The following is a 12,366-nucleotide window of genomic DNA, read 5'->3' on the forward strand; positions in this document are numbered from 1 at the left end:
AATACATGTACATTTCAATTAATAGATTTTAATTTTAAATGTTAATTCTTATTCGATTTTGGTCATAAATTTGAATAGAAATTCAATTTTGAAATGTATCTAAATTATACCTATCGCTATGATGACTTTAAGATAATAATTCGAATTTGGTGGAATTGACTTGGTATTTTGATAGAGAAATTAAACTTCTATTTCAATTCTATTTCAATTTGAATCTGAAATCTATTTGAATTTGAATGAGAATTTCTGATTTAAAATCAAATTCTTATATGAATTATGATTTTTATTTGAAACGACAATACAACTTCTTGGATTGGAATCAATATTTAATTAGCATTTTGTTCTATTTGAATTTGAGAAGTTAATATAATTTGAAACCTAAATGAATTTGAACAAGAACTTATTACTTGAATTCAGATTTTAATGTGAATAGCACTTTGAAAAAAATAATTGAAATTGAAGTAATTGAATGTGAATATCCATTAATAAAGAATTGAATTTTAATCTGAATTCAAAATTAACTTCTGATTGTATTTGAGACCTTTTTGAAAGGAATGATGCACTTTAAAGGGCATTATTTTATCATCATTATTATTATTAGTGTTATCGCTATCATTATCATCATTATTGTTATACTACTATTATCATTATATTATTATTATTATTTGAATATTGGATTCTGAATTACACTTCGATTTTGAATTTTGCACATGTCATGTCATGTCACAATCTCGTCTGTGTAATGAGTCAGTTATGAATATTCAATCTCTCTTAACCCTTTCTCTAATTTTGTCACTCCCTTTTTTCAGATTATTTTGATTTTCTGTCTCTATATAATTTGATTTTTATTGCAACAAAACTATCGAAATATGCAATCGCAATCATTCCAAAGTATGTGACTGTTTACAAATGGAATCATAACAAAAATATGGGGAAAAAACATCATAATTATTCGAATACAATATATTCATCAAAAATGTATCATAAATACATAAAAATGAAGGAACGGATACGAGGCCCAAAGAGAAAAAATGGAAGAGGCGATGGGGACCCTTAAACTGACCATTAAATATACACGATTTAGATCAGTTTAAGAACTCCCTAAAAAGTATCTGTTTAACTTGTAAAGGATTCAGTGCCCAACACCCTTTACTTACTTTATAATTTCTTTCCTTAGTTTCATCCAAGTGCATAGGGACATGCGTTGCTATGTGTTATGCGCTATAAAAGAACTGATTATTATTATTATTATTATTATTAACACAAGCCCCATATCCGGGCCCCATATCAATCCAAAGGAACAAAAACCCATACACAACTATCCTAAATCTCAAAGGGTCTCAGTACTTTAAAGTTTCTGAAATGAAATACCGATAACCATTTCATAACAACAGTACTACAAGCGGAGGTGCCAGTAAAGAATAAAAGGGTGGATAAAAAAGGCAAGCAAGAAATAAGTCGAAAGAAAAGGGAAGACGAAAGGTGAGAAGTTAAAAAAGAGGCAACCATAAGAATTGAAAACTCATTATACAATATTAAGAATGATCGCTACGTGTGGGGGAGGACGGGGGCGAAAATAATTAAACGATGTAAGTTACATGATATTTGAAACAAGCACAAAAAAGGGAAAGTGGAGATTGAGATAGTGATTCACTTGAAACGAACAAACATTTAAAAAGTCTCTCTTTTTTACTCATGCACACCCCTTTCTGTCTCCCTTTCCCTTTCTCTCTCCCTCTCTTCCATCATTTCGCATATTCGTTTGTTCGTTCATTCATTCATTCATTTATAATAAACATCTTCCATTTTCACAAAATATAATTAACCATGTTTACATTATTTATTACAATGTCCCTACGTTGCATTTTTCTGACCATCTCTTTATATTGCCCACTACAAAGTTGACACACTTTAAAAACGGACAGTAAAAATTTACCCAATTTTTTTTAAGGAATGCATCTGTCATAAGCACGAGTATAACCCGTATACAGGCCGAGAAGCCCCACCCCCCCCCCCCTCCAGCAGGAATTTATATATATAGTCATGAGTGACAGTATCTGCCCGTTTCTCAAATTCCAACTCTATTTCCCTTTCTCTTTTGATTGCCTGGTTATTCCAAAGCTATATGTCTCTACCCCTCTCCCTTTTAATAGGAGCACTGCTTCGACCTAGTCGTATAGGCATAAAGAGAACATGAATGACTATTAAAGGGGTCAAAGATAGGCATGCATGTTTTACAAATCGAAATGTATTTTAAAGGTTTTTTAAAGATAAATAAAGTTCTGGGCTTTGATGATTTCCGTCTGGTGCATATGGTACTAGATCGAAAACCAAAAAAAACAAAAAACAAAAAAATCATCCCCACAGGAACGATACGTTGCCTACCCCTCTTTGGAACCCTCTTATCCACTGCCCTCCCCCCCCCCCCCCCCCTCTCTTCTCCCTGATTGTATCTATCTCCATCCTTTTCTCCTACTATATAGGTCCAAAATATTCCACGATAATAACTTTGTAACACGAGCGAGCTATGTGAGGTCATACGCTCGGGGTGTTACATCAGGTTTTTCTCCCGGGGCCGGTCCCCCTGACAGAGACCCTCATTAGGTCTAGCACCAACTGGGCGCTTCCTTCTCGCGTCAGATCGTAAACAACCATTTAATACCCGCTGTGAATCCAGCGTCGACTTCGCTTTCTACTCCACATCACATTTCCCCCTTCAAATATTTCATATCATAAAAGAAGAAAAGTTCCAATTTTAGTCGAATATATAATTTGCCGAATGCCCCTTGGGATATGTCCTTTGGATATTACTAAATTGTTAAAGCGCGAAGAAGCATTTTGAGCAATTTGACCTGTAATCATATCATTTTATCTTATCTTAAATCCGCACAAAGAAAGAGAAGATGAGGCAATTCAAACGTACCATGAAACCTTATAGCGTGTAATTATGCCTTCTGTCTTCATAATTGATGTCCTATTGTGAATAATCAGTATTTAATATGATAAGAATGATAACTGGTGAAGCTTTACTAAGTTAAAATATATTAATTCATATTTTTATGAATGAATGTTGTGTTTCTAGTATAACAAAGCTTATTTATGTTAGCCCACGTGAATTTGATTATAACCATGATGACTTCGATATATCATTGAACGGATATTTTAGGCCTACACTCATACTCAAAGGATGATGTTTCGACCTGGGCAAAACAGGGAAACTCCAACTTCTTTGGTCAAAGCAATACGTGTGTAAGTCAATGCATGGTCAAAGCCAGCATACACCTATATATCCGTTCTCATGAAAAAAAAATCAAGTTCAGATAGATTCAAACTATGCAAGAAATAATACTTTCTGTTAAAATCACGAAGTTCGATTGATTCTGTCATGATTCCTTTGGTTATAATAATGATAATGATAATAATAATAATAGTAAAACAGTGCAGAAGTTCTTAAATGATCCACTACTGTAGAGGTGCTGTGGCTCAGTGGATACGTCTCCGGACTGTGAACCACAAGGTCCAGGGTTCAAATCCCATCACAGCAGTAGCGTCCTTTGGCAAGGCGTTTATCTACATTTGCCACTCTCGACCCAGGTGTAGTAAACGGGTACCCGGTAGGAAGGAATTCCTTGAATGCTTGATGCGCCAGATCAGGGTAGCCGTGCTAAAGCCGGGGTAATAGTATGCAGCGCTTAGAAACATTTGCATAAAGCGCTATATAAAAAATGCATATTATTATTATTATTGTTCTTCCTTTCATAACGCGACTGATAAAGGCATGAAATATCGGCTTCGTTTATAAGTCAATAATTAATTCTACTGAGAAAAATAAGATCATAAAAGGTTATGAAGGTAGGAATCTTTATATTTTGTTTTATCAACTCCCCCCTTCATGTTGTTCATGTAAAGATGGTACCCTTTTCACGTATATTGATTCTAATTATGATGAAGCTCTTTCATGCAGCCCCCTCCTTCTCCCACCCATCTCACTCCCCATTCCCCTATCCCACTCCCTCTACCCCTTTCCCACTCCCCCTACACCCCCCCTACCAACAACTCCCACACCCCCTTCCACCCCACTCGCACAGTTTGCAACAATCTTTCTTCTTGGCGCGTTGGTGGTTCGACCCCAAGCCAAGCGCCCAATTACCCGGCTCCACCCAGTCAAACAGAGTCGCTGCCGCAAGACTGCCGAAAAACATTTACTCAATATTCTACTATATCTCGGAGCTCTTGAACACTCAATATTTAATTAAACAATGAAATTCTAAAGAGAAAGAACAAGAAGAAAAACGAAACGAGAAAAGGAAAAAGTAGTGTTTTTTAATACAACGATGTTTACTTTATGAACTTTCCACTTGTTTGAAGTGTTTAAAATCTTGAACAATCAAGTTTAATTTCTTATACTTAATTCTCAATGAATTAAGCATAGATGTGTAAACTGTTAAACTAGGCATACATGTAAGGTTCATGTAGTAAACAGAGGTGTATATATATCTTAAACCGCATTTTATTGTGTATATAGTATAGTAGAAGAAAAGAAGATGGAAAAGACAAAGGACTCGGAGAGAAGGGGAAGGCGTTAAGAAAAAAAGTAAATGAAGAAAAAGAGAACAAATAAGTATGTACAGGAATCTATTCTATAAAGCAAAAACATCACCATAAGAAATGTACGAAAAAGGAGAAAAAAATTGAATGTAATACAGAACAACCATCTCAATATCAACGAGAAAAACCGAAATGAGAAAGTCTGCTCTATTTTCCAAAAAAGCGATTGTTTCTTGGGGATATTAATTCTTTGTATTTTGAAAGTACAATGATCACATTTCTTATGATATATAATTATAATTCCACAGAGAGTTGATACGTATGTTCCAGATGGCTGCAGGCGAGGCGAGTGGGTACATAAAAAAATGAAAAAAATGTTTTACAACATAACAGTTTCAATGTAAAATAAGCCGTTTATGTAAGTGTATTCCGAAAAGGCTGTAAAATATTTCCGAAACGACCCAATTTATATAAAATTGCCTCTGTCACTTTTGATAAATATGAAATCGTTCTTGGCGCAATGCAATTTTCATGATGGCTATAATAAACTGAAACAATTGCTCAATCGCCCCTTTTTTGATAAGAACAAATACATGTTCTTGCCTCCAGACACTTTCTGTGACGGTATTTTTCTCATTAGGCATATTGTTTTTGTCGAAAATCATCGAAAACCTCGACTGAGCAATTCACTAGATTTAACCGCCAAAAGTTTTCGAACAATTTGAAAATCAGAGGACTGAATATCATATAAAGGCAACCGTGCCCCGGGCGAAAGTTGCAGGTGGCCGAAACGAACGACGAAGAAACGTAATTCCCAAAATTAACTACCTTCTTAAATATCCCATCAAAAAGGGGACGATGTCTAGTTGTAAAGTGGGACCGTAATTGAACGAAAATTAGGAAATTTAAATTGCAATTCCTGAAGTCATTCACACATTCATGTAAATATTAAGAAGGCGGTTCGGATTTCTCAGTATTTGGTGAGATTCCATCGAATCCCATTGGAAGGCGTGTAACCCCATCCACGAACCCTGCTGGGAAAACTTGTCAAGTTCATGTTCTTGCCATCAACTTTGTTTCATTTACTATACTTTACAGCTTATAAGATAATCATGAAAGTCGCAACACTTTTAGAAAATGTCAGAAAGCTAAAGCAAGTTGAACCGCGGAAGAGGCAAGTGTAGGTATAGTGTGGCAGCCCCAAGTTATTTTTGCCCTCTCTCACTACTTCACTGTTTTTCAAATCTTTATAAGCAACACCGTTAATGATTTCAAATCTTTATGTCAAACAATTTCAAATTTACCGTATTCTGCTTACCTTGTAAAATCATGTGTTATGAATGTATAAATTCCTCGAATAAATAGATTATATAACCGATCATGTTACCAAAGATCCAATTCACATGTCATTATTATTTTATCGTAACGCTTGTAATTTTGTTGATGTAGTAGGCTATATACCCCCCTCACAGATGCAGAATCATTACCAAATCATTGAACCCTATTAATGAAGTTTATATAATGTTTATATTAGCTTTTATGATATCATGAATTTACATGTATTAAACCAAGTCCACAAACAAGAAGCGGAAAGAGGTCAAACCATGTATTTGTGAATAATAGCATATCTTCATTGCCAAACTTCTTTCAATTTTGGCAGATGTAGTTGTACACATTCTTGTGTACGATGGTGCTCTTTGTATAATAATTATCTATGAGTCCTGACTTTCTTCAGATCAAATTTATCCTTTTTTTCTTCTTCATTTGGGACAATTACTGATGACGATCATAATCCGGAGTGATCTCCAATTTCTTTGTTCAGTAAGAATGCAACCATAATGTTTTTTGTTAATATGATTATTAGTACGACTAATCTCAATTCACAAAACCAATCATATACAATTAGGGGTGAAGGAGGGGGGGGGGCAGCTATCCAAACACTATATATGCTACATTAAATTTTCGACCGATTTGCAAGAAATAACAAGTTTTTGGTAGAATAAAAAATTAACAGTGCAAATATAGCCCTTCATAATATTTAAAGAAAATACAGATACATGTAGATTGCAGACGTGTAGATTATTACATCAATATTTCCAAGAGGGCGCTATTATAGTGCCTGGAAGCTTAAAAGTGCCACCGAGATGTTGAGATAATTATCTCGGGAAGTCGACATCTTGATAGCAAAAGATAAGATGACGAGATCCCAGATCTCATCATGTCGACATCTTTTAGAAGAGATGATGAGATGACAAGATCCCGAATCTCATCATGTCAACATCTTTTAGAAGAGATGATGAGATGACAAGATCCCGGATCTCATCATGTCAACATCTTTTAGAAGAGATGATGAGATGACAAGATCCCAGATCTCATCATGTCAACATCTTCTGGAAGAGATGATGAGATGACAAGATCCCAGATTTCATCATGTTGACATCTTTTAGAAGAGATGTTGAGATGACAAGATCCCGGATCTCATCATGTCAACATCGTGTAGAAGAGATGATGAGATGACAAGTTCTCGGATCTCGTCATGTCGACATCTTTTAGAAGAACTGGTCAGATGACAAGATCTTCGATCCAAGATCTTGTCATCTCATCATCTCTTCTAAAAGATGACGACATGACGAGATCCAAGATCTTGTCATCTCATCATCACTTCTAAAAGATGTTGACATGATGAGTTGCGGGATCTTGTCATCTCATCATCTCTTAATTCTACAAGATGTCAACATGGTGAGATCCGGGATCTTGTTATCTCATCATCTCTTCTACAAGATGTCAACATGGTGAGATCCGGGATCTTGTCATCTCATCATCTCTTCTACAAGATGTCAACATGATGAGATCCGGGATCTTGTCATCTCATCATCTCTTCTACAAGATGTCAACATGATGAGATCCAGGATCTTGTCATCTCATCATCTCTTCTTAAAGATGTCGACATGATGAGATCTGGGATCTCGTCATCTTATCTTTTGCTATCAAGATGTCGACTTCCCGAGATAATTATCTCAACATCTCGGTGGCACTTTTAAGCTTCCATAGGGCGCTCTTATACTCGTTCCTATCCACCCGGTCTCCAAGAGCAAAATGGTGTCAGTAGGGGGAGGGGTGGGGTATAACAATAATTATGTGATTCGTAATGAGCCAAATCCACTCGGCAGAGTGCCCTAGGCACAGTAAAAGAAATAAATAACGAAAGAGAAAAGGTACAAATATGATAGTAATAGATTCAGGAACAATTAAAAGATTAGGAAGCATTCGGAATATAGTCTTCAGGTAACGTTTAAATCCCGGGGGGGGGACACTTACATTGACGAGTGGATACCATGCGCGACCAAAAAACACGTAAAAAGGATGTCTTTTTCAAGATAGGGCACGTTACGTACGTAACATGATAAGGGTGTCAAAAACAAAAATGAAAAAAGGGGTATTTATTTCGCTAGGAAAGCTACGTGTTTAGGATAAAATTTGCGGGGATAACACAAAATTAAAATGTCTTATAAAGGATGACCTTTCTTCCCTAAACATTACGTGTTTAGAGTCGGATTTGCGCGAGGTGTGGGGCTGTACCAAATGATGTGTAAAGGTGAAACCGACGACCGATAGACCAGTGACATATTTAATATCGCTGAACTTGTTCAGGGACTACCTGCCAAGAGTATAGTTTTGTTTCCAATACTTGTTAAGGATAGGGTTTCACACGCCAATACTTGTTAAGGGGTGCATTGTGAATATGGAAAATACGTGTTAAGGGTGCGCCTCGAGGGTGCCAGGTAAGAATGGCAGAGGTAAAAATGGCAGAGGTAATAATGGCAGAGGTAAAAATGGCAAAGGTAAAAATGGCAGAGGTAAAAATGGCAGAGGTAAAAATGGCAAAGGTAAAAATGGCAGAGGTAAAAATGGCAGAGGTAAAAATGGCAGAGGTAATAATGGCAGAGGTAATAATGGCAGAGGTAATAATGGCAGAGGTAAATATGGCAAAGGTAATAATGGCAGAGGTAAAAATGGCAGAGGTAAAAATGGCAAAGGTAATAATGGCAGAGGTAAAAATGGCAGAGGTAATAATGGCAGAGGTAAAAATGGCAAAGGTAATAATGGCAGAGGTAAATATGGCAAAGGTAAAAACGGCAGAGGTAAAAATGGCAGAGGTAAATATGGCAGAGGTAAAAATGGCAGAGGTAATAATGGCAGAGGTAAAAATGGCAGAGGTAAAAATGGCAGAGGTAATAATGGCAGAGGTAAAAATGGCAGAGGTAAAAATGGCAGAGGTAAAAATGGCAGAGGTAATAATGGCAGAGGTAAAAATGGCAGAGGTAAAGATGATAAAGATAGGCTACATCATAATAATTATCATCCATGACCGGATCGACTCTTGTCGACGAAATAGGCTATAAAAACTGATTTAATATTATGTTGTTTTTCGTCATTTAAGATCTATACTCTGTCGTTTATATGACTAAACTCAAGCATTTTCTTGCCAAAATGATTTCAATTAGTGACTGCATGATGAAAGGATCTTAAGCTCGTAAGCAGAACAACGCTTTACATACAAACCCAACGATTTTTTAAAAATGTAAACTCCAATGTGTGCAGCAACTAACCCTCTTAAACGAACAAGTTCGGGTTTATTTCGAACTACTTTCATAATTTAACCTGGATACATTCTGTAATAAAAGTATTTTTTATTTCCACATCATGATGGATCATGATGAATAGATATTGATGTCACTGGCGGATCCATGGGGCACAGCAGGCCCGTGCCCCATTGAGAGGTACAATTGAAATCTTAGCAAAAATATGCTAACTCAAGTGAGCCCCCTTTTTAAAGCGAGACCCTTTTTCTGCTTGCTAATTATTTTTATGGACAAGTTAGAAGGCGGAAAACTTCTTCGCGTGCCATTTTTCAGGAAAATGTGCCCCCCTTGGAAAATCCTGGATCTGCCCTTGATTAATGTGATATGTTAAATGTAAATGATACAATTATTGTTTAGTCTTTCAAGCAATACCTCAATGCAGCTAGTCCAAGTGGATGCCAGGTTCCCAAAGGGTTTGACGTCATATATGGGAAGCTGCCCCATGACATTTTATGCACTACAAAATGGTTCGTAATTGTTTTTAAAAAAAAATATTTCAGGAGCGTCAGTGAAATGATTTGCTCTTGATACATACTGAGATAAAAAAAAATTGGTTTTTTTTCCAGAAAATTATATTTCATTAATATTTTCTATACACTAAATATGGGAAAGCTGCTCGCAAATGACGTCATCACTAAAATATAAAAGTATAGCTTTTTATATCTTTGCTAAAACCCTCATCAATATCATTTTATTTTTTTCTGCTATTTTACAATGACTTTTAACTGAGGTTGAACTTCCCCTGTAATGAATCAAGTATAATTGCGATCAAGAGTGTGCTTCAAATTTGAATTTTAATACAGCGATTTGACATGAGAAGGCCGTCCATGAGAGTCCAGAAAAAATAAGATATTCCAGCCAAAATATTATTTGGTGCAGACGATCTATCTATGATTTTAAAAATGTCACCCTTTCCATTATTTTTATTTTCTTAGAACCTTTCTTTGTTAATCTATGTAGGGCTTACATGCGGGGGCTTTTTGATTTTTTTTTGCATGGGGGTTTAAGACCCTTTTTACCTATACCATTATGACCTCTGCCATTTTTACCTCTGCCATTATGCCCTCAGCCATTTTTACACCGAGCCCTTTTCGAGACCCCATGCAAGGTCGCGCATGGCATTCACTCGTCAATGGAAGTGCCCCCCTCCCCCACCTGGGGGTTTATATAGGGCAAAGGAAGTGCATTCGCGGATTGTCAGGGGAAGATCATTCCAGAGAACAGGGCCAGCGTGAGCAAAAGCCCGGACCCCCCCCCCCTCCCCATGTCTTAACGGATTTAGGAATTACTAGGGAACCAGAGTTGGACGAACGTAGGAACCTGACAGGAGTGAATTTGTTGATTAGATTAATATTGTATTGTGGAGCAGAGCCGTCAATTGCATGGTATACAAGGAGGATTTTGAAGATGATGCGAAACAGTTGTCTTCCATTTCGGCTAAACATTGTAGTTTGAAAAATTAAATTGATTGTCATATGAACACCCAATCCCCCATCATACACACCCTTATTTTAAGGAAAAGGGCTTGTCTGGATAATTATGCCCCTCCGTACGGCCTAACCGAATAAATCTGAGTATCCTACTGCAAGTCAGTCGAAAGGGGACAATGAGCTAGTCCACCAACATCATTATTCATAGCTACGGAATAGATGATTCTAACAAAAATCAGAGGCCTCTATAATTATGTTTTTTGCCTTATGAAAATTAGAGTAAAATTTCAATTCAAAGCTTAAAAAGTAAAATTTCTTCCTAAAAAACATTTACAGTAATAAAACAGATAATTTTCAAAGTCAAGAAAGCCTTCATTGTAAATTTTTGTCTTTGAATAGAAAGCTCCCTACCGACACTCAAGCCCCCCCCCCCCCACTATAATAATATCAATGCATAAACGTTTATTTTCTTTTTAGAGCCTGTGTAGTTGTACTCAATTACCCGTAATAATTTAAATCCAAGAATGACTTTAAATCAAATACAAAGAGATACGGAATATATCTTACACTTCTAAGCCAATTCTTGCACTTCATAACCTCTTACATCATGGCCTTTTCTTCAAATTATTCTCAATTATATTTTGCATAGCTCTTAAGAAAAGCACACTGTATGCACAAAATAATGTACAGTTCATTCATAATTCATGAGAAAAGATCAAAATTGTTTTGTATCTCTTGTATCTTTTTCATTACCTTCAGGAGGACTATATACTCTCAATGCAATACTCAGTTTTGAAATTTTTCACAAAACAACATACGAGAAGCAATCACAAAGAGAAATGCATTGAAATGATATTTTAATATCTTACAAAGCACATTAATATGATAAATGTATACTTCAAATGTTACAACCTTACATGTTTTTAAGGTAATTCTCTTCAGTATTTGGGTTTGTGCAGAGTAGACGTATAAAATTTGAGCATTAAAGATATCTTTTGAGATGCTTTTGAGGTGATGAAAATTCATACAAAGTTATTGACCAAAATTTACTAAACAGTATTTTGAATCGAATTCATCATGTAAAGGAATATTCATTGTTAATAAAATTCATAATACAGCTATGAAATTATTGAATATGCATGTAATAATGTCATAAGTGATGTACGTGATGTACAGAGTTTCTGTTTGCCTTCATCTTTCATTAATGTACATTTTTAAATGAAAAGTAAATAACAAAAAGATTTAGTGACAAAGATAAACTTTTGCTTATATCTTCTTGAAAGAGTTTCAGTTTCTGAGGATGGCTACTTTGGTAACGATTGGTGGATATTGTGGATATTGGGATGATGAAGAAAGTTGGTGGGAGTTCATCGAATGTATGGGACATGTGCCGATTGTGAAGCCTCAACCTGTCAAGTAAATGTCAAATTTGCTGGCAACTAGGAAACCAAGTGAATTGAGTTCAAGATACTTGTAACATCAAAGACGGATCATCTGAGATCTAAAGCCATAGGTGATTATCCAATGGTTTAAAGAGAAATTCCAGTAGTTGCAGTAAACACTGATTTCATGAGAAAGTCTGTAAAACAAGGCTTGTCAGTATATCATCGAGGATCTAGATATGGTACAGTTAAATTAACTGAACTTTGTGAAATCTTGAAATCTACGCTGAAAAATGTTCACACCGAAGATCCCCAACACAGATAAGCGCACGTGGGACAATGTATAATTATTGCTTAGGGCGT

This window comes from Lytechinus variegatus, chromosome 12, assembly GCF_018143015.1.
Source record: "Lytechinus variegatus isolate NC3 chromosome 12, Lvar_3.0, whole genome shotgun sequence".
Classification (NCBI taxonomy): Eukaryota; Metazoa; Echinodermata; class Echinoidea; order Temnopleuroida; family Toxopneustidae; genus Lytechinus; species Lytechinus variegatus.